This window comes from Martes martes, assembly GCF_963455335.1.
Source record: "Martes martes genome assembly, chromosome: 2".
NCBI lineage: Eukaryota > Metazoa > Chordata > Mammalia > Carnivora > Mustelidae > Martes > Martes martes.
Window position 1 is genome coordinate 49,842,912 of NC_137889.1, and position 25,699 is coordinate 49,868,610.

Here is a 25,699-nt window from a genome sequence, read left to right on the forward strand (position 1 = left end):
AAGCCCACAGGGCAGTGTGCAGTCCTCAGTTGGCTTCTGAGGCTGTGAGGTTTTTCTCACACATGAGCCCACATGCTTCTCATTTAATCAGAAGCATGTTGGGGGGGAGCATACAGGGTGCCTGAGAGCACAGTTCTGTAGCTAAACTCTCAAGCTACACAAGCCATGAGCTCCTGAGTGAGTTTTACCACACTGTGCTTTAGTTGCCTCGTTCAGACAATGTAAGTAATGAGGCCCTCACCTCACCAGGGTTGCTGGGAGGATTACATGAACAAACCAACGGAAAGCACTCAGAAGAGAGCTTGGCATAAATATGTACTCTGTAAATGGTAGCTTGAAACTATGCCTGTAGTTTACCCACATCTCTCTAGGTGCCCTGGGAAACTCAAGTCATGGTCTCTGTCTTCTAGAAATGTGGTATTAAAATGGTGCTTCTTGGATCCTTGGAGGTTACAGTAATATATATTCATGATGGTAGAGAAAGGTGAGGGGTGGAGGATAGGGAGTAGACAGACTTTACCTCCTACCCCACTTAAGACAAGAATCTTTAATGTATACATTGAGTTTTCAGATAAGATTTCATTTGAAGAAAATACCCCAAGAAAGTGTTTGAAAACCACTGGTGTTGAGACCAAGCAAGAACAAGGAAATTCACCCAGGAAGCAAGTAAGTAGTCCTACCTGACTGGATGTGATTAGCTTTTGTGCCGGTCAGGGTCATGGGAGGAAAGAAGTGGCATGCACTCAAGGGCATCGTTAGAGAACGGCATCATGAAGGGACTACTGGTGTAGGTAGGGTTTGGGGGAGCCATTACCTCTCATAGGCCTTGTAGACACCGCTTTTAGGCAATAGGTTTGAGCAATGGAAACTTCAACAAAGCAAAAGGGCCCACAGTGACCACAGAGCTGAAGGCAAAGAGGCTCATTAAATGATCCACCTCCAAATAGCCATAGGCCCTAACTAACCAATGGGATGCTTACAACCAGGCACAGACAGTTACCAAAAAAGGGAAAACTCCATACTTCCCTATACGACCTCCCTCCACCGTGTAAATATAATCCCTCACCACTGCCTCGAGGCATATGGTCTTTCCTTTGCTCTCCTGCCCACGGCTCCCTTGCAGTGTATTCAATAAACTTCTATCTCCTCCCTTCTGCTTCAGGTGAACTCTCTCACCAGCGGCACCACCAGCACCCATCTGATCAGAACACCCCGAAGAGGGGAGGGGGAGGAGTGCTGCTTTCCAGAGAGGATGGATGTTTAAAGAGGGTGCCTGACAGCAACTGAAGTGTTTGTAGAGAGAGGCAGCCAAACTGTGGGAACCTGTTAGGGATGGAGCCAGAAGAATGAAGATTTGGACCACACTCTCTTCCTGTCCTTTTATCCCTTCAGGGGCTCCCAAAGGCCAAACCCAACCAGAAGTCAGAGGTCAAAGGAATCTATTGTTATACTGACAGAGCCCCAGTGGTGTGCTGGTAAATAAATATTTAACAACAAGCTCTGAGGTAGGTGTGTGTATGCCTGTTTGTAGTGTTTGCCAATTTTCAAGGTGTAAATATTCCTATTAGGGTCACCAAGCAGGAAGTTAGGAGGATATGCAAATTATCAGCTCTTGTAGGCTCCCGCACATCACTGAAGTAGACCATATGGGTCAGCCTCCCAGGACACAGAGCAGGTTGGGAAAGGATGGAAAGTGAACCTGGAAAGGCAAACAAAAGATGTCTAGTGCTGGTGTTGCTGCCCATGCTCCAGCTGCCAACATCAGACCAAGCGTTCTGACATCTGGAGCAAAGGCTTTGGTGCCTCCAACTTCACCGTCAACATGACCGCTATTTGCAAGGCTAATAAAGAATGGTTGAATCCAAAAAGCATCCAGCAGGTCAATAATGTAGATGAGAGAGGGAATGAAACAATGAATGAAAGAGAAAGAGAAATAGATTCCATTCCAGGCTGGGAAGCATCTGCATTCCCTACAAATAACTATGTTGTGAATAAAGAGATAAAGAGGTGGAGGTAGGGAGTTGTACTTCTCTAACTTCAATTAACTTCATATGATAGCCCAACAGTATCCTGTGCCCAGCTAGGCATAGGTCCTGTGGAGGAAAGAGGAGTGACTTACCAGAAATGGGAGTCCCAGGGGTGGAGCCAAGACTTAATATACCATGTGGCACAAGCTCAAGGTCATAGTACCATCCTGTTATGCTGGTAGGGGAGTGGCTGCAGAGCCATTACTGACTGTTCTGGAAACTGTGTTGACTGGCCTATGTTGGCTGAACCATTGATGAAGGGAGCAAGATTCTGTGATGCTTCGGGGCCTAGTGCTATTCTTCTGCATACGGCAGGCATAGCCCCAGTCCTCAGGAATAGTGTAAAACAGGGGTTCAATAACCACCACCACTTACCCACCAGACCCACCACCATCACCATTATTCACACCAAAGTCTCAAATTCTCCTTCTAAGACCACAATATCATGACCTTACCAGGTAAAACTGCAGGCATAGAGGCTGGTCCAAACAGAGAGGCAGGTCCAAAAGATGACTCTGTGACAAAAGAAATAATAACAAAAGTGAAATCTTCCCTTCCTTTCTCCAGACCCACCTCTGCATCAAATGTTTCCATTTTCTTCCAAGAGTGATGTACTGCTGGACAGGTAATGTACATTTGTGTTGATAATCCCTTCTCCTTATGATTTGAGAGGAGGATTCAAACAGCATCCACTTCCATTGTTTATGGGAAATCAGGGGCACTGAACAGACCTTCCACCAACCAGGGGGTCATTAAAGGCAACAAAACCACCATGGGGCTTCTGAAGACATCCCGAGACATAAAGGATGGAGAGCACAGTACTCAGCATAGAGGAAGAGCATACCCTTGAGCACTGTTTAATACATGAGACAGAAGAAAATGCTAGAAAACAGACTGTAAAACAAGATTTTAACAAACTGAGGAAGGACTAAGATATCAGTGAATCTGGCTAATGGGCAGAGAAATAGAAAAGGAAATTGATGAGGCAGGGAAAATAAAAAGTGAAAAGTCCTATTTAAAAAATTTAAATGCATTAGTATCAGAAAAGGACAAGCACAAAGCTGCAGAAAACATAATCCAAATATGAAGGGTAAGTTTGCCAAACTCTATGATAATATAAAAGAAAAGAATGACAAAATAAAGACTAGCAAATATAAGAACTACACAAGAAAGACCTGCCATCTGGGCAATTGTTTGTCTCTGAAGGAGAATGAGGAACCAAGGAAGCAAAAGCAAAATCGTAGAGATTATGCAGTAAAAGAAATCTTTCTTTCCTTTGAAAAAATTTTGTGGTACGGTGACTAGAAGCTCAGGCTCTATAGTGAGGTAGACCTAAGTTCCTATCCCAACTCTGTTCATGATCTTCTATGAGTCCTTGAACCTCAGTTTCATCATCTCTAAATTGGGAAGGATAATAGCTGTCACCTAAAGTGTTGTCATAAGGTAGATATATAGAGAGCACTTAGCATTATATCTGGCAGAAGTTCAACATTTCAAAGAGACTCAATGAGTACAAAACAAAGTTAGTCATAAGAACCAACCCATAGATACACGTGATAGTATTTGTAAATATCAAGATTTTGGGGAAAAAACTTATAAGCATTCCTAAAAAGGAAGAAAATCCATCTAACTTCAGTCTTCTCCTATAAAACCATATTAGATGCTAAAAAAAGATATGTCAACTATTACAGTTTCAAGGGCTTAAGGTAGCTGATCAAGATCATGGACTCTGTCAAATCCTGTAGAAAAACAACAAAGAAACAGTCTCAGCTGTGCAAGGACTCTGAAAGTGTTACCTTCCTTCCGTATCTTTCCTAAGACAAGTTCCAGAAAGCTTCTTACAGAAACCAAGACATACAACAAAGCAAGAACTCAACAAAGTTTAATTTATGCTGTCAAAGGATGAGGGGTGAGAATTAACACCTGTTCTGTGTTGAACGAAGCCTAAATAATTATTGGAAATATGATGATAAGATAGAATGCAAGTGTCAAAAGAAATTAAGTATAACCTCTATGCAATTTCAGATTATACCAACAAAAATAGGAGTAAAAGTAAATGGAAGTAAATACACAGTAAGTTTTTCATCTCACTCAGGGGAGAATTAATAACTACTGTTTAATTCTTATCATTGGTGATAATAGAACCAAGGATATTTTTAGAAATATAAAAAGTAGGCACTAGTACCATTTTAAAATACCATTTGTATTAGGGTAGGCAAACTGCTAAGACAAAGAGTCCCATGATATCAGTGACGTATCACAGCAAATGTATTTCATGGACTCATAGCAGAGACCATGGTGTTATGGAGAGGATAGGGAAGCGTTCTGCCCACAAGGCCCACCTAGACATATGGAAAGCAAGAAATCTCGCTTAGCTGTATGCTTAAGATGAAGAGAAGGACATGGATTCTAATGAAGACCAGGAGTCTGGTCATGTAATATTTGCGCTCCCTTCATCCTTCAGAGAGAAGGCACTCTCTTCCAGTATCAAAACTGCATTAGTCAGGCTTCAGCCAAGAAAACAAAAACTAGTCTAGTATTTCCAACCAGGAATGCAACAGAGGACTGGGTGCTTAGAGAATTGTTGGAAGATTAAAGAAAGCAGAGGTCAAGATGACTGTGGTACACTGTTGGGAAAGGATGATTTTTTTTAATGATTCAGCCCAATGAAGCATCAAAGCAGGCACCTTGCAAGGTCTCCCCAGGAAGCTGCTGCAGGCTTCATGTAACACAGAAACCGGAATGTCACGATCTGCCCATGTAACAGTCTGCCGCTGGGTGGTGGGGAACAGATGTCTTCTCCTTCTCTTCACCTTCCTAACCTCACATGACGACTTTTCACCAGTAGACCCTGAACTGGAACCCGGATGGCAAGTGATTCTGGGAAATAAGTGCTCAGAAGGGGTCAAAGATGATAATGAGCTGAGAGCAGACCTTCTAAATCATGGAGGGAAAATCCATAGAAAACATGGTACAGTCAATTCTCATTATTGGCAGTGGTTATGTTTTCAAAGTCCTCAAAAAACACTGAATTAGCAAATACTGAACCACTGCTCCTAGGGCAAATATAGGGTTAGGTTCCTACAAGCTTTTGGTCACAATGTTTATATCCATTGAGCAATACATAACTTTATTTTTTTTCTGTTTAAACAGACCTTTTAAATATATATTGTTGATGCATTAACTTTGAACTTGCAGCCAATAGCACCATAACAGATACCTGAACGAAGCTTGTCTAACACAGTATTTTCTTGGTGAAGCACATCATAGCCTTCTTGTACTTAGGAACACCAGGCAGCCCTTCAACGCTGTGCTTAGGGATCATTTCAAATGGCAAAATCATCACCAAAAGACACAACAATACAAAACCATGGTACTACATAGACCATGTAAAGTATTCCTGTTTACAAAATGAGAGCTAAGACAAAAGGACAGTCCTCCTTTTGACCTCAGCCAGAAACATGTATGTCAGGCAACTCAAAATTTTCACTGCTCGGTGCAAGTCTGTGTATGACTGCAAAAATGCCACACATGTGGACCTTGAGTTTACAAACCAATTTACTTAGTATGTGAGTTTGCAAATACAGAATCCACAAATAATAAGGATCAACTATACATATAACAAAACAGAAAGGAAACAAAGAAGTAAAATTGAAAACAAAAAGTGAAACACACATTTAGAACAATCAGTGTAGGGGCCCCTGGGTGGCTCAGTGGGTTAAAGCCTCTGCCTTCGGCTCAGGTCATGATCCCAGGGTCCTGTGATCGAGCCCTGCATCGGGCTCTCTGCTCGGTGGGGAAACTGCTTCCTCTTCTCTCTGCCTGCCTCTCTGTCTATTTGTGATCTCTGTCTGTCAAATAAATAAAATCTTAAAAAAAAGATTATGCTGAGTGAAATAAGTCGAGCAGAGAGAGTCAGTTATCATATGGTTTCACTTATTTGTGGAGCATAACAAATAACATGGAGGACATAGGGAGATGGAGAGGAGAAGGGAGTTGAGGGAAATTGGAAGGGGAGATGAACCGTGAGAGACTATGGACTCTGAAAAACAACCTGAGGGTTTTGAAGGGGAGGGGAGTGGGAGGTTGGGGGAGCCAGGTGGTGGGTATTATGGAGGGCACGTATTGCATGGAGCACTGGGTGTAGTGCATAAACAATGAATTTTGGAACACTGAAAAAAATTAAATTAAATTAAAAAATAAAATGATCAATGTAATCAGGGGTGCCTGGGTGGCTTGGTCAGTTAAGATCTGACTCTTGATTTTAGCTCAGGTCATGATTTCAAGTCCCACTTTGGGCTCCACACTCAGTGCAGAGGTCTGCTTGTCTCTCTCCCTCTGTTCCTCCCCCAGCTCTGTGTCTAGGTCTCTGCCTCTCTCACTCTCTCAAATAAGTAAATAAATAAATGTCTGTTAAAAAAATAAATAATATGATCAGTATAACCAATGGCAAATGAAAATTACTAAAGCAAATGTTCACAGCACATGAGGCAGCACTGGTCATCCATCAAATTATAAGAGCAAATTAGAATTTTGGTAAACTGTAAATGGCTACTAACTTTCTTGAGAGAAATGTTAGAGTAAATATTAAAGCCCTAGAAATATTTAGACTCTGACCTAGCATTGCACATCTAGAAATTTTAGCTGGATAGGGCTACATGTTCCCAAGATTTAATTTAGAACAATATTTATCTCAACAAAATTTATAGTAACAAAAGAGAAAGTGTAAATAACATTATGTTTTATAATAGAAGACTGGCCAACCAAATTACAGTACCTCTATAAAATAAAATACTATGCAGCCTTTAATCATAAAGTTATAGAATGATACTACATAGGAAAATGCTCATTAAAGTTTACATCTACAAAAAAATTAGAAAATAGTATATAGTTTTTCCATTTTTTCTATTTTTATACCTTAAAAGCAGATATATAATTATCTCAAAAATGTAATTTAAAGGTAAATTTCTTTTTTTTTTTTAAAGAACTCATGACCCCTACATCAAGACCTGAGCTGAGAGATCAAGAGTCAGATGCTTAATTGACTGAGCTACCTGGGCACCCCAAGGGTAAACTGCTTAACAAAAATCTTAGCAAATTTGGATGGAAGCAAGCAGATTGAAAGAATTAAATATTCTAATACCAATAATATCATGTGACTTGAAACTGACTATGTTAGGGTAAAGCCAAAGATGCCACTATTATTTGAGTTCCCCCCACCAAAAAAAGAACTCAGACAGCATCTTTGAAAGGAAATAAACAGCATAAACTTACACATGACTTATTTGTGTACCTAGAAAACCCAACTAAATAAATAAATATCTTTTAGATATTATCAGAATTAAGTTAGATCTGTAAAAATAAATACAATAGGCACATGAAAAGATGATCAACATCACTGGTCGTTAAAAAGTCTTACCACACTGAGTACTGGCAAAGGATATAGAAGAACTGAAACTCTCATTTACTCCTGTTGAGAATGTAAAAGGATATGATCATTTTGAAAATTGTTTGGAAAACAGGCCATCTGCTAAAAAAAAAAAAAAAAAAAGAAAGAAAAAAAGAAAGACAAAGTTAAACACATACCTTCCCTATGACCCAGCCATTGCACTTGTAAACGTTTACTGAAGAGAAAAGAAATCATATGTCCATTGTACACATTGTACACAGATATTCACAGCAGCTTTATTTATAATTGGCCCAAACTGGAAACAAGAAAATATCCATCGGCTGGCAAATACATAAACAGAATGTGGTCTATCCATATGATTGAATACTAGACAGCAATGAGAAGAAACGAATTATTGATACACAAAACAACATGGATGAGTTTCCATATAACTATGCTGAAAAGACAAGCAAAAAAGTATAGGTACTCTGTGATTCCATTAATAAGAAATTCTCAAAAATGTAAACTATATATAGCGCCAGAAAATAGATGAGTGGTTGCCTCCGGCCAGGAGCTGACACTAGGGAGGAATGGCTGACGAAGGGATGTAAGGAATCTTCTGGGGCCAATGGTGTTTTTATAAAGGAATATATATATGTCAAAACTCATGGAAGTATGAATCACAGACCTGTACTCTTGAAACAAATCACACATTATATGTTAATTAGTTGAATTTAAATTTAAAAACTCATCAAAGTATACACTCTAAATATGTGTTATTGTGTCAATTATACCTTAATAAAGCTGAAAACATAGAATAAATAAATACAGTAATCCATACACACTGTTTTTACATACAAGGAATAACCCAGCTAGATGTTCTTAATGGGAAAAGTTCTTATTCAACATTCCAACACAAAATACAAAATAACCTGTAAAAAATTTAACAAGCAGTGTGGAAGGCATATGTGAAAATAAAAAATCGTAAGCCTTTGTGATTATTTGAATCTTTGAAAATCCCTGGAAAAAAGATTTGAATAAATGAGAAGACACAATATGCTCCCATTTTGTTGAAGTGAATGCTGGGATGTGCCATCCAGATTTCCCACTTCAGAACCAACACACTCATTCCTTCAGTTGCCAAGAGTGTTGGCTGCTGACAGCTCCTACCTGCTTGTTCTCGAGGAACCTCCCTCATCTGAAGAAAGCGGCCTTCTCTCCAAGGTAGTTCTCAGGTGACTGCTCAGTGATTGGGGAGGAAGTTTCACAAAGGCCTGGACCCCTTTGCCTCAATTTGGGTTAACTATGAAGTTCCATCCTATTCCCAGAACTTTCTGGAGTCAGCTGAGGCCCCAGTCCATGACTTTATTACAGCTCAACCCCTTGCTCTGCCTAGTCCTACTTCTTTCATACCCAGAGAGGTACTTTTATTTTCTTAAGTTTTATTTACTTAAGTTATCTCTACACCCCATGTGGGGCTCATACTCACAACCCCTAGATCAAGAGCCGCACACACTCTTCTGACTAAGCCAGCCAGGCACCAACCCACCCCACCCGCCCCCACAAGGGACTTCTTCATAAACCTACTACATGCAAATCTTCTCAGAGTCTGCTTCCCAGAGAACTAGACCTACAACAAAAGGTGAGGGTATCAGTTAGATCCAAATTAAAGTACAGTTGACCCTTGCACAACCTGGGGGTTAGGGGACCAACTTTGGCATATTATCAAAAATCTGCACATAACTTTGGACTTCCCCCAAATTTAACCACTGAGAACCTACTGTTGACTGATGCTTTACTGATAACATTGTCAATTAACACTGTATTTTGTATGTTACACGTACTGCATACCGTATTCTTACAATAAAGTAAGGTGGAGAAGAGAAAATGTTATTAAGAAAATCACAAGGAAGAGAAACTACATTTACAGCACTACACTGTAAAAAATCCTTGTAGAGGCAGTGGTCCTGATGGTCCTCCAGATCTGTCTGTTTCTTCAAAAGTGCTTGGACAGAACAGACCCAGGAACATCCCTTCTTTCAGCCTCCAACCACCCTCCAACCACCCTCCAACCTCTTTTCCAGTCATGACCTTTAGAGGCATCTTCTCAGCCATCCTCTGCCTCTGGACCCAGTCAATACCACCTTCTGAGTTTAGCTCCTTATTGCTGAGCAACCATGAGCTCCCAGATGCATCAGAATTATTCCACTGAGGTGGAAGCTGCCATCAGCCGCTTGGTCAACGTGCATCTGCAGGCCTCCTACGCATTTCTCTCCCTGGGTTTCTATTTTGACCATGAAGATCTGGCTCTGGAGGGCGTGGACCACTTCTTCTGCGAGTTGGCAGAGGAGAAATAATGAGGACAGGCAGCATCCTTTAAAGATGCAAAACCAGCCCAGGGCTGCGCCCTTTTCCAGGACATGCAGAAGCTGTTCCAAGATGAATGGGATAAAGCCATGGATTTCATGGAATCCACATGGTCCTGGGGAAGAACCTGAAGCAGGCCCTCTTGGATCTGCGTGTCCTGGCTTCCACTCACAGAGACCCTCATCTCTGTAGCTTCCTGGAGAACTGCCTGGGTGAGCAGTCGCAACTCATCAAGAAGATGGTGACCACCTGGTGAACTCCACAGGCTTGGTCCCCCAGCTGGGCTAGATGAGGATCTCTTGGAAAGGCTCACCCTTAAGCACACCCAGGAGCCTCAGGAGCCTAGTAGGCTTTGAGGGGTCCCCTGGCATCCCTCCCAGAGCCAGGGCTTCTGCCTGAGGCTCCCCCTGCAGGCAGCTTTTTAACCACCTTGGAGGCCTCTCCCAAGCCATGGATCCAGCGAAAACAATAAAGATTTTCACAGGAAAAGAAGAAAAAATCCAAATGTAAGTGGACCTGTGCCATTCAAACCTGGGTTGTTCAAAGGTCCACTATATACGTTTATTCAAAATCTGTTTGAATAACAGTGAAATAATTTTATTAAGTGAAAATAACTAAGAAACTTGAAAGGGAAAAAAAGGGCAACAAAGTTGGACTTCAAACACCAGAAATTAAATTTTATTCTAGAGCCGTAATAATTTAAGCAATATATTAATAATACTTAATAGAAAAAAAGTCGGTGAAACAGAAAACACCATACGCAATATAAGGCGCCTCCCGGATGACATCCTCCTTCTGTAATGTTCTCTCTACTTCCTTGACTGTTTGAATCCTGTCTCTTCCCTGAGGATATTCATTCCCCTTTTCATGGAGGGTGCTCATTCCCTTACAGGGACACCAAAGGTAGTATCAGCATTCTCTTAAGTCTCTAATAATGCTCTCAAGATGTTACTTTTCCTCCCATACCAAATCCCCTTTTCTTAAGATCCAGCCATTTTGTTATTCCTCCTTCTACTCTTCTGAGTAATAATCCACCAAAGTGAGCATCACGCTTCTGTATTTATTGAGTACTTAGATACCTGGTTGTCTTCCTCTCCACCTTAGATCTGCTATCATCTTAAATGAACTCAGTTTCCACATGGGCAGCACCTCTAAACCCTAGCCTCTTAGTCCCAAGCCTCATTGACAATAAACTCCAACTCCCTCCCCCTTCTACAATTGACTCCCATGACTACAGTGGCCCTTGTCATCCTGAGAAGCAGTTTTGCATCTGAAACTTTAAACCCCAACATTTCAGTCTGTAAACCACTGCCTCCTCATCTTCCTGCCTTTGCACCACTCTCTTATTGCACAGAGACCCCATGGCAGTCACTTGAACTCTGCGGCCTGTTAGGGTCGCCCAATCCCACCTGAAATGTCTTCCTTTCTTTTTGAATGGGAACCCAACACTTTTGGCTCATGGTCCTTTTGTCCTTCCACCACAGTCACCCAGCAAATCCCCAATCCTAGCAATCTGACAGTTGACTGTTGCTGAAGCAGCATTTTCAAAGGGACTGGCATGATTGATGGGGTTCCATTTTCAGGTGTGCTCTCATGGCAGCTTGAAAATGCCTTTTACTCATCTTCTTTCTACTCTTTCCACCTTTTCTTCATAGCTGTTCCAGGGCATTCTCCTAGTGCTCCTTTTCTGTCCTTACACCCTACTGAAAACTCTTCTTGAGGATTTTCTTCCTGTAGCTTCCTAGACCTCACACTCTCCAGGTTTTTCTCCTACCTGTTAATTTCTGAGCACTCACCTTCTCAAGCAGACTTCCTCACGTGTCCCTTAAATTTCATGCTCCTGGTGTGTGCTCTTCATTCTCTGTTGTCAACCACAGACAAGATTTCAACTATCACTTGTTTTCTGATAATACCATAACCCATTTTTCTAGCCCAGACCTCCCTCCCAAACTCTAGAATCTTATTCTCAATTTTGCAATGGACTTTACTACCTGGATGTTCTACCATCATCTCAGACTCTGCATGTCAAAAATGAAATGATTAGGGTCCCTGGGTGGCTCAGTCAGCTGAGCATTTGCCTTCAGCTTGGGTCATAGTCCCTGGGTCCTGGGACTGAGCCCTGCATCAGGCTCCCTGCTCAGCTGGGAGCCTGCTTCTCCCTCTCCCTCTGCCTGCTGCTCCCCCTGCTTGTACTCTCTCTCCCTCTCTCTCTCTCTCTCTCCCTCTGTCAGATAAATAAATAAAATCTTTTAAAAATATATATGAGACAATTATCATCTCCCCATCTCAAGCCTGTTTCTCCTCTATTTCTTCTCCAGAATATAGAAGAGGAAATTCTTGCTCCTTTTTTCATTTGCCTCCTACTTTTTCATCCACCCCACTCAAAGTGGAAAAGTTACAAAACAGATTGGTCCTACTCCAAAACATAGACTGAAGCACATTGACTGGTGGCATGAGATTACTGTAAACTAAATTCTGTGTATCCTCCACTCCTTGCTCTTCCATCTCATTTGTGAATGTGGTTGGACAGGCAAGTTGACTTGGCCAGCTTTCCCCCTCTATCTCACATCTAGATAGGATATTCCAATATTGAGACTCAGAGGAAGAGGAGCTAGACCCTTATCTACATGCTCCAGCCCCAGTACTGGTTCCAATAGGAACAATTTTGTCACCACTACTTCCTTGGCAACTGTAGTAGAGAGGCAGCAAGGAGTGATTGCCAGGACCAATTTCTAACTTGAGGTAGTGGTCTACTCTGATCCTAGTTACCCTACCCAGAAGTTTGAATATTATCTTATATTTCCCTCATCCTTCCCACCACCATCCAATCAGTCATTAAGTTCTATTGTTTTGTAATAGTCTCTGGAGTCCGTGAATTTTCTCACCCGCAGTGTCTTATTCAGACATGTATTGGTCTGTGTCTAGACTGTTTAAGTAGACTTTTCTCTGGAATCACCCTCTCAACCACTTCCAAACCATCTTGCATGATGCTGCCCAAGGAGCCTGTCTAAAAGATGGATGCTACCAAGTCATTTCTTTGCTGAGGTATTTCCCCCCTCATCATGAAACCCCAACTTGGGCTGACCCAGAGGACCCACCATGATCAGGCCACTCCCTTCCTCTACTCCCTGTACTTCCTGTACTTCCAGCCACAACAAACTGTATGATGATGTTTTATGTCCTCATGAATTTCATAGACCTCTCCCTCCACTTAGAGGACCCTCTTCACGTACACCTTATTCTTTCCAGGCCTCCTTCCCTCAAGGCAATTCTAATTGCTCTAGTCTGAAAACTCTTCCATCTTCCTTATACATACCAAAGGCACTTCGTGTTGTGCATGGAAACTCTCTCAATGTCAGAGTTCCTACCAGACTGTCAATGCCTCCTGTTCAGGCAGATGTGAATAAAGTATCCATCATTACATCACCAGACCCATCACACAGTACGTGGGACAAAGCAGATACTGGACAAACAGGAGTGATGGCTACCCTAGAGGATGGCTCTAAGGAGCAAGAGCGTGAAATGCATAAGATGGCTACCGATACAAGAGGAACACCCAATAAAGTTCAGTTTCCTTCTTACCTCTCTTTCCTCCTTATCTCTTGCCCTCTCCTCTTCTTATCCTTTGCCCTTTCTCCTCTTGTTCTCATTTCCTCCCCTCCTCCATGAGGCCCTTTGGAAATAGCAACAGGAGGAAACAGATCAACTTACTTGGATCCAACCATCTCCAGCTTTGAAGTGCTCCAAGTCCCAACCCATGACTCAGCCAGTGCTCACCTCATTTTTGCTCCACCTTAATTAACAGTTGACATTTTAGCTCATTTGCCAAAGAAAGGCTGTTAGAAACAAATTGAGTATACTCATCGGGGTGTGTCCTAGAATCTTCATAATGAGGAACTGGGAGTCTAAGTACCTCCCTTAGTAAGACATGGTAGAAAGAAGCTGTGGAATTCCTGTAGCCAAACCCAACTCTAACCTCAGTAATGTCCTAACTACTAATATGGTCTTCGAAATCCAGATGCTACTTAACATAGTACTGATGGAACATATAGGGAGTTTCAAATTATTCTGGTGACTCAGAAAATTGGCTGGAAACAGAAATCACCAATTTACAAACTTCAGCCAGATGCCTATGTCAGGGTTTCCTTGACACTCATGGAAGAATGTAATACTACAGCACAGCCCTATAGATTCTATCTTTATATAGAGACAAGGATGACATTGAAGGCTTAACATGAAAGATAGAAGAGTTACTGTTACTCTTACAGTTACTGTTAGAAGTAAACTAGTAGAGCAGGGCACAAAAGAAATTAAGGACACAGTAAAGGAAAGAAGAGATTTCCTCACCATCCTGTCCAGCTACCTCCCATTCTCTGAATTAGGAATAAAAGTAACAGTGGTAATGCAATTCTACAAGAAGTATAATCCAACCTCCATTTTATGTATTAGAAAACTGATGCTCAGAGAGGGTAAGTAACATGTCCCCAAATTGCACAGGCAGACATCAGTCACATCATGTTTCCAAACCAGATCTAACTCCAAAGCCCATGTCATTGCTAGTCTTTCAGGCTGTCTCGAATAAAACCTACTAAACACATATGAAATTAACCTGCCACGTTGAATGGGGTTTTTCTAATTTTACTGGTCATCTTCTGGCAGAGAAATATTTTAGAACATCCAAAACTGTCAAGAGGGGACTTCCAGTTTCTAGTCCAGCATGTAAGTTGCTTGGAAGTCATCACTCTGTCCTCACAAGTAAAAAGTGAACTAACTAAAAATCAACAAATCTTCTTAGATCCATCAAAGAATTGAGGTCACAGGACAAAGTGCTTCTCCCAAAATTGGAGAGATAAGCAGACAGATCCAAAGAATCACAACACACCAGGGTAGAAACTACAGCAGGAACCAGTGCCCAGAGGATAGAAAACCTGAACAGTAATTAATAAATTGGGGGTGGCTCAGAGTGGACAAGTCTGAGAGTTAAAACTTAAGGGGGACTCAGTTGCAAGAGGACCCCATCCTTTTGTGAGTTTTGCCTCCTATAGCTCTACCAGGTTCTTACCGCAAAGATCAGAAAAAAATTCTTCTCATGCTTCCAGAAGAAGGAGAAAAGGAACATTCCTTTCTTTTTTCTTTTCTTTTTTTTAAAGATTTTATTTATTTATTTGACAGAGATCACAAGTAGGCAGAGAGGCAGGCAGAGAGAGGGGAGGAAGCAGGCTCCCCACCGGAGTAGAAAGCCTGACGTGGGGCTCGATCCCAGAACCCTGGAATCATGACCTGAGCTGAAGGCAGAGGCCTCAACCCAGTGAGCCACCCAGGTGCCCCGGAGCATTCCTTTCTTAACAAGGCTTGACTTTAGGAGAAACTGTTTAGTCGACCCTAATCTGCCGGGGTTTTATCAAAGCCTGCCTAACTGACCTTGAGGAAGGGAAATACCCAACTCCAGCTGACTCTAGCCACCCTGTCCCACCTAGGAGGGAAGAATTGAGAAGCATGCATGAAGTTCACAGTCGTAGGCCAGGCTCACTAAAAGACTGGGTGGGACCTGATCACAGGACTGTAGAACACTCCCCACACACACCTCACCACCACATGGCTAATGGGCTATTTACTGCAGCATCTTTCACCCAGTACATCGCGTCTGGCTTTCAACCTAAAATTACAAGACACCCTTAAAGTCAAAAAGCACAATCTGAAGAGACAAAGCAAATGTCAGAACCAGACTCAGATACGGCAATGATGTAGGAATTATCAGACAATCAAAAAATAACTATGAATAATTTATTAATATAGCATAAGTAATATACTATAATATTAATATTCTACTGGAAAAAGTAGACAGCATGCACCCCACACACTGGGTCACCAAGCTCTCTGTGAGAAAACAACACCCTTCCCTTTTCACATTTAAGCTTGCAGCTAGATTCCACCAACCACACATACATACTTGAAAGAAGTGAGAAAGCAAAGGAGACACTTGGTGAGGGGCTGGAGTGGGTGGTGGCTGACGTGAGCTGAAGGGGAGCTGCACAATGAGTTTTAGTTTACACATTTATCTATATATAGACATGCAGCCTTGATGGGCTCCCACATGAACACTGACTGAGAGACCTCTGGCTGGCATGCTTCCTAAGGATGGATCCAGCAGTGTGGTGCTGCGGTCAGTAGCCACAGTTTCCTCAGCAGGCTAATCTGTGGTGTGGTCTGGGACATTATTTCTAGAAGTTCAGCTTCAATCCATTTTCTCTAGAATGCCCCAAATTCAGTAAGCCACCTAAATCCTTTAATACATTTGTTTTCTTCTTAACAAATAACAAAATTCATTCTAGTTATTTTACTAAGAACCAGAGCCAACACAACTTGTCTTTTAAAATATGGAGGCAGATACTAGGAAAACAATGGTAAGAGTTAAAAGTAGTTGCCTCAGAAGCAATCACGATAAGAAAGGATGGAGAAGAGCTGCCATTTTCTGTTAAAAATCTGGTAGCACCAGATCACATTTTATTTCATTTATTGCTTTGGTGTTTTTAACTTTTTAAAAATATAAAGTCAAAAAGGCTTAAGGGAACCATTAACACATCATCGTCAACAACAATAACAAAAAATCCTCAGGCTACTAAATGCAGACGACAACGTTTTACAATGGAACACAGCAAATATCACACATTCCCAATTTCCACATAGTCAAGAAATTATTTTTAGATTCCACTTGTTCTGGAATGATGCTTCCTTTCCACTCAAATCATCCAGAGCCGTGTCTATGACTCCTCATTCACCGCTGAGCAGAATGGAGAGATGGGCCCACCTCAGCTGTGGCCGCAGCGAAGAGAGAAGCAGGAAGCAGGGAACCGTTGGTGTTCTGAGAACTTTACAATTAGCATTAAAGGCTGTGACACCAGGAAGTGCCTGTGAAGGACAAAGGTCGTGCTATGTGGGCAACATAGAACCAAGGGGCACCAGACAGGGTCTGAGCCAGACTGGTTTCCCTCAGCCGCCTACAGATAAGGGACTTCGCAGAGTCTCCCGTGAGAAGGGATAGGGAGTTAACAGTACCATTAGACTGCGGGTTACCCTACTTTCTAGGGAAACTGAGGTTTAGAAAAGTTAAGCAACTTGTCCAAATCCATCAAACTGACAATGCTGTGGTCAGCACAGTCATTTGGAACGCCCCTTTGGAAAGCGATATCCTTATTCGGATTCAGCAAACGTGTTGAGGACTGACTGGGTGGTAAACACTTAGCTAATTGCTTTGCACATATTCAAGAGCATTGGTGTCCTCCAACCACATAATCCCACTCCTGGGCATCATCCAAGGAGATTAATCTAACAGACAAGGAAAGTTATATTCATGAGAAGATCCCCCTACAGCATTATTTATACGGGAACAATTAGGAACAACATAAATAACCAGTAAGAGAGAAATGATGGAGTAAATTAAGGCTTATTTCTTAAGGCATTTTCTATGGCCAATCATAACTTTTTATAAAAGCTATGTAGAAAAATAAGAAGAGTTTCAATGTTAACCTTAAATATAAAACAACTGCATTACTCTATGATAACTGTAGAAAAAAAAACTGTATATATACAAAGTCAAGGCTGAAAGTAAAAAAAAAACTATATATATTTTTTAAAAAAGTAAATAAAACTATATATATATACAATGTCAAGGCTGAAAGTAAACTACAATGAAAATAGTTACCTAAAATGAGTGAGATTATGTATGATTTTTTTTCTCTTCTTTTTCCCTCCCCCTTCCCATCCTGAACAACTCAATCCTAAAGCCATTAGATGGGGCAGGGAAGGTTGTAGAGTAAGTTCGGGGTGAAGATAGGGGAGCACCTGAGCAGAATTCAGTGTCCAAGCAGTCTGAGACATGCATACATGGAGAGGGCTGCTCAGTACAGGGGCCAGAGCCCAAGCACTGTAAAGAGGACCTTTATGTGAGGTGTTAGAGCCTGGGATGGACGTGAAGGGAGGAGGGCATCCCCATGGTATGGGCTGCCCAGTGTGGGGATCAGACCCTGAGAAAGGTGAGGAGAGTGGGCAGCCTAGTGTGGGAAGTCAGAGCCCTGTAATGGTGATTTGAAATTGAAGGTACCAGTGTGAACTCACTATTTTTAAAGTAGGTAGATAGATAGACATGGGTAGATACATAGATAGATGCAGGCAGAGATAAACATATACATAAAGGCACGTGTGTATGTGTGAATATATTTACACACATGCTCTCTACTTTTGTCCTAAGAGGGCACGGGAGCAGTGATACCCCAAAAGGAATGAGCATACTTACTTTCCTAATTTTGGATTCTGAATACCACTGTCCACTATAAACAAACAGACTCCTTGGAGAAATAGCCAATTCCAGGCCTAGAGCAGGAAAATAGCAAGATGGGCCTAGAATATTTCTTTGTGTTAAAAAGCAAGAAAGTGTTCAAAGTATATTGGGACAATGCGAGAGAACACAGAGGATATCTTGAAGAAGCTCCCATTTTCTTTTTTTTTAATTACTATTTTTTATTATGTTATGTTAGTCACCATGCAGTATGTCATTAGTTTTGATGTAGTATTCCAAGATTCATTCTTTACGTATAACACCCAGTGCTCCATGCAATACGTGCCCTTCTTAAGACCCATCACTGGGCCAACCCATCCCCCCAACCCCCTCCCCTCTAAACCCTCAGTTTGTTTCCTGGAATCCACAGTCTCCTGTGGTTCGTTTCCCCTTCCGATTTCCACCCCCTTCATTTTTCCCTTCCTTCTCCTAATGGGACTGGAGAAGACTATGCTGAGTGAAATGAGTCAAGCAGAGAAACTCAATTATCTTATGGCTTCCCATTTTCTAAATCAGGAGCCATTTAAGCATCAAAAGAAATGATAGTAACATATTATAACCCATTAAATAAAACAGAAAACCCTGAGCCCATATTGATATAAATAAATGAATAAATAAATAAATAAAAGTTTGAGAAGGAACAAAATGCTTTCATTTTCAAAATAACTCTCCACAAAATACTTGCTATTTGTAAAGGGAAAATATTTATAGAGGACATGCCTGCCAGCTACCACGTTCACCAAGTGACAGAGTGAACATCACCTGGAGAAGGACAAATGAAAATCATCTACCATCTTTGTTATAAAAGAGCATAATCTGAATATTACAGTGAAAAAACATGAGACAAAGGAAATGAAGGACATTCTACAAAATGATTGACCTGCAACCTTGAAAAGCATTAGTGTCACAAAAGTCAAGGGGGAATGGTGGAACCATTCTGGACTAAGGACCTACTAAAGGCAAGACGTGCTTCTCAACTGGATCCTTTTACTATAAAGGAACAACTCATGAAACCTGAATGAGAGCTAAGGATTAGATGGGAGTAATGTATTAATTTTCTGGTTCTGATGGTTGTTTGGTTATAGATGTTGGATGTTGGTTGTTGGATGATGGATGTTGGTTATGTGGAAAAATGTCCTTGTTTGTAGGAAATGTCCACTACAGTAATATATTCATTTGCTATGCTTGCCATAACAACGTACTACAGAATTGTGTTTTCTTACAGCTCTGGAGGGTGGAGTCCAAGATCAAGATGTCAGTAGGGTTGGTTCCTCCTAAGGGCTGTGAGGGAAGGGTCTGTTCCAGGCGTTGGCTTGTAGATGGCCATCATCTCCATGTCTTCACATCACCTTCCTTGTGTATCACATCTGTGTCCAAATTTCCTCTTCCTATTAGGACACCCACCACATTGGATTAGGCCCATCCTAATCCCCTCATTTTAACTTAATTGCCTCTTTAAAGGCCCTAGCTCCAAATTCAGTCACATTCTGAAGTCCCAAGAAATAGGGACTCAGAAGAATGTCAAGGGGACACCATTCAGCCCATAACAAATATTAAGTGGAATGATGTGGCATCATTTCACCAACTTATTCTCAAATGGTTCAGGAAAAATGAGTGTTTCTATACAGTATTTCCAATTTTTCTGTAAATGTGCTCTGGTTTAAAAGAAAGGGGAAAATGTGCTGAAGGTTGTTCTTACGTTCTTTTTAAAATACTCTAAAACAAAATGAAGGCGAGAGAGTGATTGTGTTTTACAAAGATTCAAATGGAAAAGTGTTAATTTTATCCCTGACATGACAACTTCAGTGATTTTGAAAATGCATTTCGGTGGAATGCTTCATGCCTTCGATGCAGTGGGTATGTGACATATGGTGTAACCGATATGCTTTAATGCCAAAGAACACAACCACAATGAACTCATCTGTCTCAGGTCTCTGCTGGATTTCCCATCCACTGTTAAGCTCAGGCATTTTGCAGGATCAATGTGTTTATTTCCAAAGTGGCATCTTACATCATTTTATGGCTCCTTCAACAGGCTACCAGCTGCGTGAGCCTCCCACAGAACCACAACTAGCAACAGAAGGAAAGGGAAGAAAAGGGCAATGTAAAGGAGAGTTTGATTTCATTTTACCGGTGTTTGCCAAATTATAACATCATGCCATATGGTGGAAGTATGACGGTGTTGGATCTGGAAAAAGCGGGTGGAGTTAAAGGAAGAAGATGAGAAAGGATAAAAATGGGAGACTGGCACACAAATAAGCACCAGGGAGAAGTGAAGCTTATTGGTGAGCTCACTGGGAGATACCAAGATAAGACGTACACCATCAATCCCAACTCGGGCCTTCATCTACCACCTCCCTCCTCTGCTCCCCCGAATTCACACCCCTGAACAGAGACCCTCTTTCTTCAGTGCTGACATACCCACTGTGATGAAGAGATTATGAGCTCCAGCAATGCCCCTGACCTGTCACCCCCATGGCTAGTATGTTCCTTACAGGCCCCTTGCTTAAGGCATAAAACTCTCCTGTAGGGGCAGCTGGGTGACTCTATTGACTGTTGGTTTTGGCTCAAGTCATGATCTCAGGGCGGTAAGATCGAGCCCCATGTTGGGCTCCAGGTTCAGTGAGGAGTCTGCTTGGGATTCTCTTTCTCTCTCTCTCTCTCTCACTCCTTCTGCCCCTCCCTCCACCACACTCATGCTCATGCTCTCTCTCTTAAAGAAAGAAAGAAATCGTTAAAATTTCCCTATAAAAAAGTAACTCCATCAGCTCCATCATTGCGTTCTTAAATTTTTTCCCTTTAAGATGTAGACATATGCAGGAAGAGTGAAGTCATGTTAGTATGAATCAGTGTTTTTACAGGCTCTGTGGGACAGCACCTGAAATCACTCAGGTCTGAGGGAAAGCAGAGAGAAGGGGAACCCCGCAGCATGAGAGCGTGGAGACCAGTTCAGGCACCCATTCTCTGGCATTCTCTCTCTCAGCGTGGATGCCTCTATTCCCCCACCCCAGTGGTCAGGGAGACTGGATCAGGCACCGTGTCACCAGGATCCTCTGCATTTTCCAGGTCCTAACTTACTCTCTTTCTTCCATCTGGATTTCCCATCAGGCCCACAATCTCCACCACACTTAAGATTTAATGTCCTTTATGGCTCAACTAAAATATCACTTGTGCCCTCAAGGCCTCTCTCATCCTCCCACCTACTTCCCTATCTCTTGTTCACACTGCTCTTCTAGCCCTTTATTCGGTCATTTACTTGTGTTCCTGTCAATCCTATTATCAGGTAGTGAATTACTTTAGCGAATGCCCCGTGTCTTGCTCCTCTTCCGTGCCTAGGTCCTACTACACTGCCTGGAACACCCAAGTATTTAATAACATTTGCTGAATTAAATAGGCTCAGAGTTCATAAGACCTTTGATTTTCCAGAATCTTATTACATTCTTTTCACACAAACATATAGGAAGGCATTAAACCAAAAATGCATGGGAACAAGCCTCCTTGTGCAGCAAAATTAGTTTCGTGTTTCAAAAACATTCATTAACACGCATTTCCCATTAAAAGGGAAGAACAGGTCCAAGGGTAATAACTTCATCTTCACATACCTAGTTAGCTAACATGCATATGCTTTTGTACCATGGATTTGAAAGTCGTGAACTTGAAAATCAGTTTGCCTTAACTTTGTGAGCTCTGAATTGCATTTCCTTCCCCATTTGCTTAACATCAATGACACCCATAACAATGCCAGGAAAGGCTCTGGAGGTGCCCGTGATGTTATCAGTGGCTGCAGGGGAACCAACTTGGGAGCCTGAACCCAGGCCTGGCCAGAAAAGAAAGTTCATTTCAAAGGACTGAATTTATTTCTCTCATTTGTTATTTGAACCCGGCTCTGAATGCTTTGATTCCATATTAAAGAGGTTTTTCACACCGAAACACTAGAATTCATGAATCTAAATGACTTCTCTCCTCTCCAAATTCTATATACTTGTTCCACTGGCATTATCATTGCTCACAAGATATTTGGAATTTCTCCTTGGGATTGCCTCTGATATGTGTCAGCTAGGACTTTCTTTTGAAACGGAAATGGCATTTGCAAGTTGGGTCACTCAACTTCTTCTACCAGATTTTGCTCCAAATGACTCAGAACTGATTTCACAAATGAAATCTGCCATAAAAGAGTTGTGGGCACCGAGGAAGACGACATCCACAGCAACAGCCCCTCTGCCACAACAACGGAGAGTGCCAGGAGGGTGCCATAGGAGAGACGGTACTCATTCAGAGAGTACACGTTCGGGCATGTTCACTTAAAGGTCGGGCTCCTAGCCTTCATCTATAAAACAGGAATGACAATTCGCATCTGTAAAAGACCAATGATCTACAGGAAGTAAATAAATGGTCATTTTGCAAAGGTGATAGAAGTGGTAACTAGGGGCGCCTGGGTGGCTCAGTGGGTTGGGCCTCTGCCTTCAGCTTGGGTCATGGTCTCAGGGTCCTGGGATCGAGCCCCGCATCGGGCTCTCTGCTCCGCAGGGAACCTGCTTCCTCCTCTCTCTCTGCCTGCCTCTCTGTCTACTTGTGATCTCTCTCTCTGTCAAATAAATAAATAAAATCTTAAAAAAAAAAAAAAAAGAAGTGGTAACTAACCTTGTGGTCATCGTTTTGCAGCGTATCCATGTATCAAATTGTTGTGGAGCAAATCATCACCTTGTACACCTTACCCTACACGACGATATGTGCCCATGGTGTCTCGATAAAGAAGCAGAGATTATTTTCAGAACGAAAAACAATGATCCATGGAGGTGAAAAAGAGCTCAGCACCATCGGTTCACTCCTTCGTTTTCTCAATTCACCTTTATTAAGCACTGACTTAGAGCACGTGCTGCCCTAGGGGCTGAGGGAAGAAACAGATGGAGGAGACTCAGTTCTCTTTCTCTTAAAGTATTCCGACTCTGAATGGGGGGAGAGACACATAGATCATTGCCATGTTATTTGAGTACTTTCGAGGAAGCATGCTACAGGGGAGCTGTGGGAGCGCAGAGGAGGGGAGCTGACCCACATAGAGCCTATGGTGTGGGAGAACATGCCAGGAATAAGGAGGATGGGAAAACCCACCCCGTAAATATGAGCACTAGTTTGCTTTAGGGGAGATCACGCTGCAACACCTTCTTCCTGGTCTAAAATATCCCAACACCCCCAGAGAGGCTATATATAATTTATCCAAAGCCTAGTAGAACATGAAACATAATAATCCATGCAAATTGCTACTCATTTATAATTAATAAAGCCTAAGTCACCATTCTGTTTAGTGGGTGACACTCTAAAAACCGCACATTTTCACCAGCATGGAAACAAAGAACAAAGATAAATGATGATCCTCTCTCACTGTCGGGTTAGACTCCTCCCTACCCAACCTCCCCCTTCTCTGGTCCAGCTACTTCAGTTTGTAACACAGGGTAGAAGAGGAAGGGGGTGTTTTGTTGTCTGAAAGTGAGGCATTGTCTCTGCCTTCTAATCACACTTCCTCGTGGGGAACTACCAATTAGCGCTGTCTGTTCCCAGCCTTGGCAACCTCCTCCTCCTTCTAAAGTAGCCCTCCCGATCCGGATCCTAGTCTAGAGCCAATCCCACAGCTCAGCCAGGCCCCCAGCCATGGGGTTCCATTCATCTCAGTCAGTCTGGCACCAAGCTTGTCCTTGTTCTGATACCTATAGGCTTCCGCCTTTCGCTAATGGAGCCATCAACTCAGAGCACATTTCACAGGTAACAACAGTCCCAGGATACCCCTGTTACATTGCCTGTCTTACAAATAAAAATATCAAGGTTCAGAAGAAATTTTGATATTGCCCAAGATCTCCTGGTTAGACACCTGCGGAGCAGGGATTTGAACCCAGGTCTGTCTCATTCCAAATGCCCTGCTTTCTCCTCTGTTTCACTTTGGCTCCCAGGGACTCGTGCCGTGACTTCTGAAGAAATTGTCCCACCTCTCTGGTCCTTAGTCTCCTCATCTGTAAAAGGAAGGGGCTATCTCAACATTTCTAAAATTACTGTCTCTTGGTGTGATCGTGTCCACAAGTTCACAGCGTAGGGCGAGAAGGTGGAGGACGACTCCACAGACATACATCGGAGAAAACAGATTTAAACAGAGCCAAGGTATTTACTGCAGGACTTCTAAAAGCCTTTAAGATAACGATATGCTTTGGGAATCTTTGAGACGGTGATGTAGCCTTATTTCCCTTACTTTACCACGGAACTGCGTTTTCCCTGGAACACTAGTACGCCCCGGAACCAGTTTGGGAAACATTGTTGTGGATGCCACAAGGTGCTTTCAGTTCCTCCAATCAGCGCCCAGACTCCAAAGCCTCTGCTTCTCCCTCCTTGGCTGCTACAGAGTTTTAAAGCCATCTAGGGAAGATGCATCCATCATGTCGTGGCCTACATTGAAGCTGCAGAGAAAATCCGTGAAGCTAATTAATGGAATCGTTAATTCTTTAGTTAGCACAAAGTAGGCTACCTTCCCATTTCCTCAGCAAGGACCAGAGTGAAATGGAAGCCGCAGCTGCAAAGCACTCTCACAGTTTCACAGCGCAGTCTATTCCTGGTCATCTATTTTTCCCAGAGCACTCAGACTTGGATTCATTTTCATAAACTCCAGGCTGCTATTTTGGGATTTGCTTTTGTAGGTCTAAATTGATTTAGTTCACAGTGGACTCTACTTCGTTGTATCTGTCTAAAAGGAGAGCTGCCCATTTATCTGGATTTAGCCGTCATGCCGTGCGGTCCGGATGAAAGAGGCTGGGCTTGCAAGGTTCACAGAGACTCTTCAAAGCCCAGGGTGCTGTGGTCCCCTAATTTCTCATCCCACTTCTCATACATTTTCAACTCCTTAGGAGAGCCACTGAAATTTTTAAATTAAAAAAAATAGGAAGGAAGGAAACAGAAAAGAAAGGGGAGAAAAAAACTCTTTTTTTTTTTTTTAAGATGTCATTTATTTATTTGAGAGAGAGTGCAAGAGTGAGAGAGAGCACGAGCAGGGAGAGCAGCAGAGGGAGAGGGAGAGGGAGAAGCAGGCACCCCAGCAAGGAGGAAGGACCCTGATGCTGGGCTCAGGTCCCAGGATCCTGGGTTCATGACATGAGCCAAAAGCAGACAGAAGCCTAACTGACTGAGCCACCCAGACACCCCAAAAGGAAGATACTCTTATTTCCCTTCCTTTCCATTGCTTTTTTATTCCTATCCCCTATTTATTAAAAAAAAAAAGAAGAAGAAGAAGAAGAAGAAGAAGAAGAAGAAGAAGAAGAAGTTTATCTGAGGTGGTTAAGTCAGGATGACCTGAGCAGCAAGACAAGAATCCCTGTTTTCCTGACTAGGACGGTAGATTTGATCGAAACTTGTACCCAATTTTCTACAAACCAATGGACAAGTCACAACAAGTGCATCTGTTTCCCCAACTATAAAATGGGATAATAATATCTCTAACTTTTTCTTCCATTCTTAGATTGCCCCAAAGATAAATTTGATGCTGTAAAATCCACTTTGAACATTTCAGTGAAAGGAACTACAGAAACAAAAGCAGTAGTTAATTAC

At 42.2% G+C, this 25,699-nt stretch overlaps 1 pseudogene across 1 annotated transcript in view; it reads left to right on the forward strand.

The window, feature by feature from the left end:
- Positions 1-9,593: 9,593 nt before the first annotated feature.
- LOC308338252 (ferritin light chain-like) overlaps positions 9,594-25,699 on the forward strand; it is a 34,216-nt pseudogene continuing 18,110 nt past the window's right edge. The window contains exon 1 of the transcript in view: positions 9,594-10,128. The product of the transcript in view is annotated as a ferritin light chain-like (transcript). The remainder of the gene's footprint in view (positions 10,129-25,699) is intronic.